At 43.1% G+C, this 7608-nt stretch overlaps 1 pseudogene; it reads left to right on the top strand.

Annotated features, from left to right (window-relative positions):
* Nucleotides 1–4971: 4971 nt before the first annotated feature.
* LOC117721924 (tubulin-specific chaperone A pseudogene) lies at nucleotides 4972–6960 on the top strand (annotated as a pseudogene).
* Nucleotides 6961–7608: the final 648 nt, after the last annotated feature.

The raw sequence follows: 7608 nt of genomic DNA, 5'->3' as shown, positions 1-7608 counted from the left end.
TCCTTAGGAGCTATCCAAATGGGTTTTGAATTTAACTTGTTAGTATTTTGCCTGCCTGTATGTCTGTGTACTGTGTGTATGCCTGGCGCTCCTGAAAGGCAGAGAAGGCATTGGATTCCTGGATAACTGGAGTTACAGGTATTTGTGAGCTGCAATGTAGGTGCTGGGAATTGAACCTATGTCCTCTACAACAGCAAGAGCTTTTCATCCCTGAGCCATCTCTCTAGCCCTTACTTGGTATTCTTTTACACACACACACACACACACACACTCATACTCATATATATCATAAATATATATTCTTTGAGAATTTTATACATGTGTACAATGTATATTGGTTATACCAACCTTTGCTTTGATGTAGGTTGAGCTCAGGTCCCCAAACTTGTGGAGCCAGGGCCCCTATTGTGCCATCTTGCTGGCCCATGGTGTGGATCTTGCCTGGTGACTTGCATGAGTTGATATAGCCTTTTAGGAACTGCAGTGAGAACTGGAACATAAGGCTGGTTTTGTGGTCTGATGACAGGGAGGGGGCCCTCCTAGGAAAAAGAGAAAGCCTGGAGAAAATTCATGAACTTGAGAACATTCTCTGATGATGTACCTGTTACACACATCTCCTCTTTGACCTTTGCCGTTGTCCTCCCCACTCCCCTAACCATCGTGAGCACTTTTGTCAACAATGCAATAGACAGAGCAGGAAGACTCAGAGCCCCAACTTTGTGCAAGGCCAAGTCAAAGGTCAATCTTTTAAAACCTCAAGACCTGTGCTGATAAAACTTGGCAGACCAAGAAAATCACCCCTTCTCAAGTATTGATCTACAGTTACTATTTGGTAAAACCGTAACTTGGTCAGGCTGTATTGTGCCATCTTGCTGGCCCATGGTGTGGATCTTGCCTGGTGACTTGCATGAGTTGATATGGCCTTTTAGGAACTGCAGTGAGAACTGGAACATAAGGCTGGTTGTAAGGGAGATTGAGCATTTTCTTTGTTCTTGCAGTGAAATTTCAGTATTCAACATAAGGTCAAAAAAAAAAAAAAAAAAAAAAAAAAATCCCAGAGCCAGCCTTTGAAAACTGGAGCAAAAACTGGAGTAAATTGCTTTCTACCTGTGACTTAACACTTTTTCTCAAATAATTTTTTTTCTAACAGAATAGTTTTTCTGCGATGCAGTTTATGCATAATATTTTTTTTTAAACTTTCAAATTGACCAGCTTGGTGATATTTAGTCCATCTGCAGAGTTCTGCAACCAGCATGATTTCCTGATTTTGGAGCATGTTATGCCTCTAAATAGAAACCTGGTGACGTGGGTAGTCTCTCTCCACTCCCCAGCTACCGGTGAGCACTAATTTATTTCCTGCCTCTGTGGGGTTGGCTATTACGTACAGTTCATAGAAATGGACTCATAAAATTGTATAAGTTGCTGTGGCTGGCTTCTTCCAGGTTCTCACTCACGTTGTAGCATGCATCAATCCTTTATACCTTCTACAGTTGAAGAAGCTGACTTGATATGACTATGTTCCATTTTGTTTAACCATCACTGGATGGGCATTTTTTCTAATTTTGAGCTCTTTTAAATAATGCAGTGAAGCCTGGGGGTGTAGGGAGGGAGGCAGCTCAGTTGGTAGAGTCCTTACGTAGTGTGTACTAGTTCTATCCTCTAGCTGTCCTGGAACTCACTTTGTAGACCAGGCTGGCCTCCACCTCACAGAGATCTGCCTGCCTCTGCCTCCTGAGTACTGGAATTAAAGGTGTACAATACCCCCACTTCCTTCACCTCCTGGTTAAGATACATTGTTTCTGGTCAAATTATAAATTCAACCTAATCTTAGATTAATAAATAAAATTCAGAAGTACATTAAACAACTGATACTTTTTTTTTTGTCCAGGTAGGATTTATTCCAGGAGCACAAATGTGGCTTTCACATATTAATAAGTACAAGGAGAAATGATATGGGCATATTAATACATTCCAAAAAAAAAAAACATTTAAAAAATTCAACACCCATTTCCAACAAGAACACTAGGATAAGTAACATTAGATAACTCTTTTTGTTTGTTTGTTTGTTTGGTTTTTTTTTTTTTTTTTTTTTTTTTTTTTTTTTTTTTTTTTTTTTGGTTTTTCGAGACTCTGTGTAGTCCTGGCTTTCCTGGAACTCACTCTGTAGACCAGGCTGGACTCGAACTCAGAAATTCCCCTGCCTCTGCCTCCCAAGTGCTGGGATTAAAGGCGTGCACCATAATGCTCAGCCCTAGATTACTGTTTCATAATTCATTAAAGTCAGATGTGAAACAGAAGTGCCACTTATATCTTAATCCGAGGAATCAAATAAGAGACAGAAGCAGGCTGAGAAATAATCTTCCCCCATGCCCCACACTGAGAGAGAGGGAGGGAAGGGGAGAGTGGAGGGAAGGAGGGAGGGGGAAGGGAGAAAAGAGAGTGCTGCAGCATGAACTGAGAAGCTCACACTTGCTGAGGAAAGGCTTGACTACTGAACTGACATTTCTGGATTCTGATGTAAACATGCCCTTTGGTTGTCACTCCAGAGGGTCCGGGCTCTGCATGCTAGGCAAACAGTCAACTACTGAGCTATATCCTCAGACTTCGCTTTTGAGACAAGATCTTATACAGACCAAGGTAGATATAAACTTTTGTCTCTAGCCGGGTGGTGGTGGCTCACACCTTTAGTCCCAGCACTTGGGAGGCAGAGGCAGGCGGATTTCTGAGTTCGAGGCCAGCCTGGTCTACAGAGTGAGTTCCAGGACAGCCAGGGCTACACAGAGAAACCCTGTCTCAAAAACAAAACAAAACAAAACAAAAACAAAACAAAACAACTTTTGTCTCTATAGTCTGCACTCCCAAGCACTGGGGTAATAGATAAATAAACCTTAGCCCTCCAGCCCTAACTCTTTGAGACATAAAGTCCCTTCAAGTTTGCTTTAGACTATCTTTCTTCCAAGTACTACAGGCCTGAATAGCTGTTATTTCTTTAAGACAAAGCCTTGATATATAACCCAAGGTGGCCTCAACCTCAAGCTCTCCCTGTCTTAGTCTTTCAAGTGCCAGTGTAACAGGTGCATCCTGTCTTTACAATACCTGGTGAGGGCCAGGGGATGGCTCAGTGGGCTTGACAACCTGGGTTCATCTTCCAGGACCCATGTGGTGGAAGGAAAGGACTAGCTCCCACCTTCACACGCACACACACACACACACACACACACACACGCACACGCACACGCACATGCGCACGCGCACACGCGCACATACACACACTGTGATGGTTTGAATAGGTATGCTCCCCTTCCCCCACATTAACTGACATGTTTGAGTGCTTGGCTCATAGGGAGTGGCACTATTAGGAGGTGTGGCCTTGTTGGAGGAAGTGTGTCCCTGTTGGGATGGGCTTTGAGGTCTCTTATGCTCAAGGGAGGTCCAGTGTAGCACACAGTTCCCTTCTGTTGCCTTCTGATCAAGATTTCGAACTCTCAGCTCCTTCTCCAGCACCACCTCTGCCTGGACGTGGGGCCATGATCGACACCATAATGATAATGGTCTAAACCTTTGAAACTGTAAGCCAGCCCCAATGAAATCTTTTCCTTTACAAGAGCTGTATTGGCCAAGGTATGTCTTCACGGCAATAAAGCCCTGACTAAGTCACAAAATAAAACCTACTGAGAAAACACATTAGAAGAAAACATACAACTTCAATGACAACTGAACTGCTAATTTCATTAGAAACACACCGTATGAGGAAAAGACTAGGCTTTTACAGGTATTTGTTTCTGGCTCTAAATACAATGCTTTAGTTATTGAGCTGGGGTATGTAGACTCAAACACATTCATGTATATTAAAAAAAAAAAAAAAAAAAAAAGGTGGCATTTAAAATGACTTAAAGGGGCCGGAGAGACAGCTCAGTGGTTAAGAGCATTGCCTATTCTTCCAGGGGTCAGTGTTAGAGCCCGCAAGTCTATACAGCAGGTCACAACCATCTGTAACTACAGCTCCAGAGAATGTTCTTTTGATCCTCTGTGGGCACATGCTCTGGCACATACACAACTAAATATAAAATAAATCTTTTTTTTTTTTTTTTTTTTTGATTAGGCATGGGACATGAGAGATGCCTCGGTGCTTAGGAAGAGAGATCCCACATGGCGGCTCACAACTGTTTAGAACTCCAGTTCCAGGCAACCCAATGCCTTTTTCTGGCCCCCAAAGTTACAAGGCACCAAGCTCACATGTGATACACATATGGCAAAATATCCATACACATAAAATTAAATCAAAATTAAAAACATTAACCAGATTGAGGTAGTACACACCTTTCATCCCAGCATTCAAGAGAGGCAGAGAGGCAGAGAGGCAGAGAGGCAGAGAGGCAGAGAGGCAGAGAGGCAGAGAGGCAGAGAGGCAGAGAGGCAGAGAGGCAGAGAGGCAGAGAGGCAGAGAGGCAGAGAGGCAGAGAGGCAGAGAGGCAGAGAGAGGCAGAGAGGCAGAGAGAGGCAGAGAGGCAGAGAGGCAGAGAGGCAGAGAGGCAGAGAGAGGCAGAGAGGCAGAGAGAGGCAGAGAGGCAGAGAGGCAGAGAGGCAGAGAGGCAGAGAGGCAGAGAGGCAGAGAGGCAGAGAGGCAGAGAGGCAGAGAGGCAGAGAGGCAGAGAGGCAGAGAGGCAGAGAGGCAGAGAGGCAGAGAGGCAGAGAGGCAGAGAGGCAGAGAGGCAGAGAGGCAGAGAGGCAGAGAGGCAGAGAGGCAGAGAGGCAGAGAGGCAGAGAGGCAGAGAGGCAGAGAGAGAGGCAGAGAGGCAGAGAGGCGAGAGGCAGGCAGAGAGGCAGAGAGGCAGAGAGGCAGAGAGGCAGAGAGGCAGAGAGGCAGGCAGAGAGGCAGAGAGGCAGAGAGGCAGAGAGGCAGAGAGGCAGAGAGGCAGAGAGGCAGAGAGGCAGAGAGGCAGAGAGGCAGAGAGGCAGAGAGGCAGAGAGACAGAGAGGCAGAGAGGCAGAGAGAGGCAGAGAGGCAGAGAGAGGCAGAGAGGCAGAGAGGAGAATGAAGGTACAGACTGAGACCCTGCCTCAAAAACGAAAAGTAAAATCAAAACCAAACTAAAAACACTAGACAGCAGATGTAAATTCATGGAAGCTGACATATAATGTGTTGACTACAGAGAGTGATGAGTGTTGTATACTTGAAAATGTCTAATAGAACAGACTTAAAACATTGTGTATGATGTGTATAAGTAGGTATGTAAGCATGTGCATCTCTCTGTGTGTGCACACGTGCATGCACGTGTCACAGAACAAAGAGGTCAGTGGACAACCTCCAGTCCTTGTCTTTCACATTGTAAGAGACGCAGTCTCTTCATTGTTCAGTGCTACATACGCCAGGCGCACTCAGAGCTGGCCTGAGACAGCATCCAGAGATTCTCTTGACTCCACTTCTCATCACTCTATAAGGTGTCTTGATTACAGATGTGCACTTCCCTGCCTTGTGGGTTCTGGGGATTTGAACTCATGTGTTTAGGTTTGTGCAGCAAGCACTCCACCCATTGAGCCATCTCCTCAATCATCAAGAAAGAAGATTCTAAATGCTTTGCCACAAATAGAATGTATGTGAAGTCATGTTTGTTAGTGAGCTTGATGCAGCCACTCCTAAATGTATACATCCTTCAGAACTTCATGTTGTATACCATAAATATGCAATTTGTTTTTAACTAACAAAGATGTCAGGGACTAAGGATGTAACTCAGTAATAAAACATTTGCTTAGCATGTGTATGGCGGTAGATTGAACCCCAGCACTGAAAATACAAAATAAATTCAACTCTTACATATAACTGCATCTTGGATGGACACATCACATATGTGTAGATGTCAGCATCATAGTTGAAATGTTGAGAGTATTAGAAGAAAGAAAAAAGAAATATGTTTTCCCTTAGGAAGATTTCAAGCATTTTAAAAAATCATGTCACCAAAATTTAGAAGCTAAAAGAAGATTGATAACTTTGACTTTTAAAACTTCTATGTTGGAAACAAACATAAAAGAAACATTTACAACTTGCAGAACAAAAAGGGGGAAAGACAAATCTGGAACATGTTTTGTAACATAAAATGTACCAAGGAGCTAAAATTCTAAAATATATTTCCCATATGCAGCAAAAATAAAAGCAAGAGGATCATAAAATATGAATAGGAAGTTTATAACAGAAAGGTTTGCAGGGCCTGCAGCGACAGCTGGGCCATCAACAGCACTACAGGAGACCCAAGTTTACTTCACAGCACCCATCTCTGGAGCTAATTACCCATAATTCCAACTCTAGGCAACCCAATATCCTCTTCTGGCCTCTTCTGGCACTGCATTCTCTCTCTCTCTCTCTCTCTCTCTCTCTCTCTCTCTCTCTCTCTCTCTCTCTCTCTCTCTCAAGAAAATTAAGTTATGCTGTGGCGCCTTGGGGACCATGGCCAATCCTCTCGTGAGGCAGATCAAGATCAAGACGGGAGTGGTGAAGCGGTTGGTCAAAGAAAAAGTGATGTATGAAAAAGAAGCCAAGTAGCAAGAAGAAAAGATTGAAAAAATGAAGGCTGAAGATCGTGAAAACTACGCCGTTAAGAAGCAGGCAGAGATCCTGCAAGAGTCCCGGATGATGATCCCAGATTGCCAGCGCCGGTTAGAGGCTGCATATACTGATCTTCAGCAGATATTAGAAAGTGAAAAAGACTTGGAAGAAGCCGAGGAGTATAAAGAAGCCTGCATAGTGCTGGATTCCGTGAAGCTAGAAGCCTGACAGTTTTCTCTACGGGGTGTTTTTATGCATTAAATCCCGGGGTCCATTCTACAATTCGTTATTTTCGGCCACTGATGTGTTTAATAATATGAAAACATGGTTCTTTTTGTGCAGTTGCATATATTTATCTTTGCATAACTTAACGTGTCAAATAAATGAGTTCATCTAATAAAACTGTTGTTTTATACTTAAAAAAAAGAAAATTAAGTTATACGTGGCTAATATTAACAGAGATGTTCAACCTTGTTAGTCTGGAAAATGCTACAAAAATATTACTGAGTCAGGCCTGGTGGCTCACCTGAAACCCCAGCTGTTCAGGAGGTTGAAGCTAGAGGACTCAGAGCTGAAAAGCAGATGGGCAACTTAGTGAGACTATGTCTCAAAGTAAAAGTAAAAACTCAGGAGATACATTTATGTATCTCAGAGCCTTTGCCTTGCACGGGGTTTAGTCCTCAGTCCTTAACTAAAGCATATACATACATAGAGTTAAAATACCTTGTCTAAGTTATATTAAAATGTTTAATACCATTCAGAGTTGGAGATATTCTTAGGAAACAGATATGTGTATGTTTTATTGGTACAAATGCTATCATATTGCTAGAAGATAGTTTGGCAATACACATAAAATATCACACGTAACACATGTAGTGTGGTCACAGTGGTGCGTGCCCATAATTCTAGACATAATACCAGACTCCAGGAAGCAGAAGCCTGCCTGGGATACATACAAAGATCTGATCCAGAAAAAAACCAACAACAGAGAATACAAAAAGTAGAGAAAGCAGAAGAGGAAAAGGGAGGAGGAAAAAAAAAAAAAAAACTGCCCCCACACAGAGACA

Source organism: Arvicanthis niloticus, chromosome 16, assembly GCF_011762505.2.
Source record: "Arvicanthis niloticus isolate mArvNil1 chromosome 16, mArvNil1.pat.X, whole genome shotgun sequence".
Classification (NCBI taxonomy): Eukaryota; Metazoa; Chordata; class Mammalia; order Rodentia; family Muridae; genus Arvicanthis; species Arvicanthis niloticus.
This window is presented reverse-complemented; position numbering and strand designations above follow the sequence as displayed.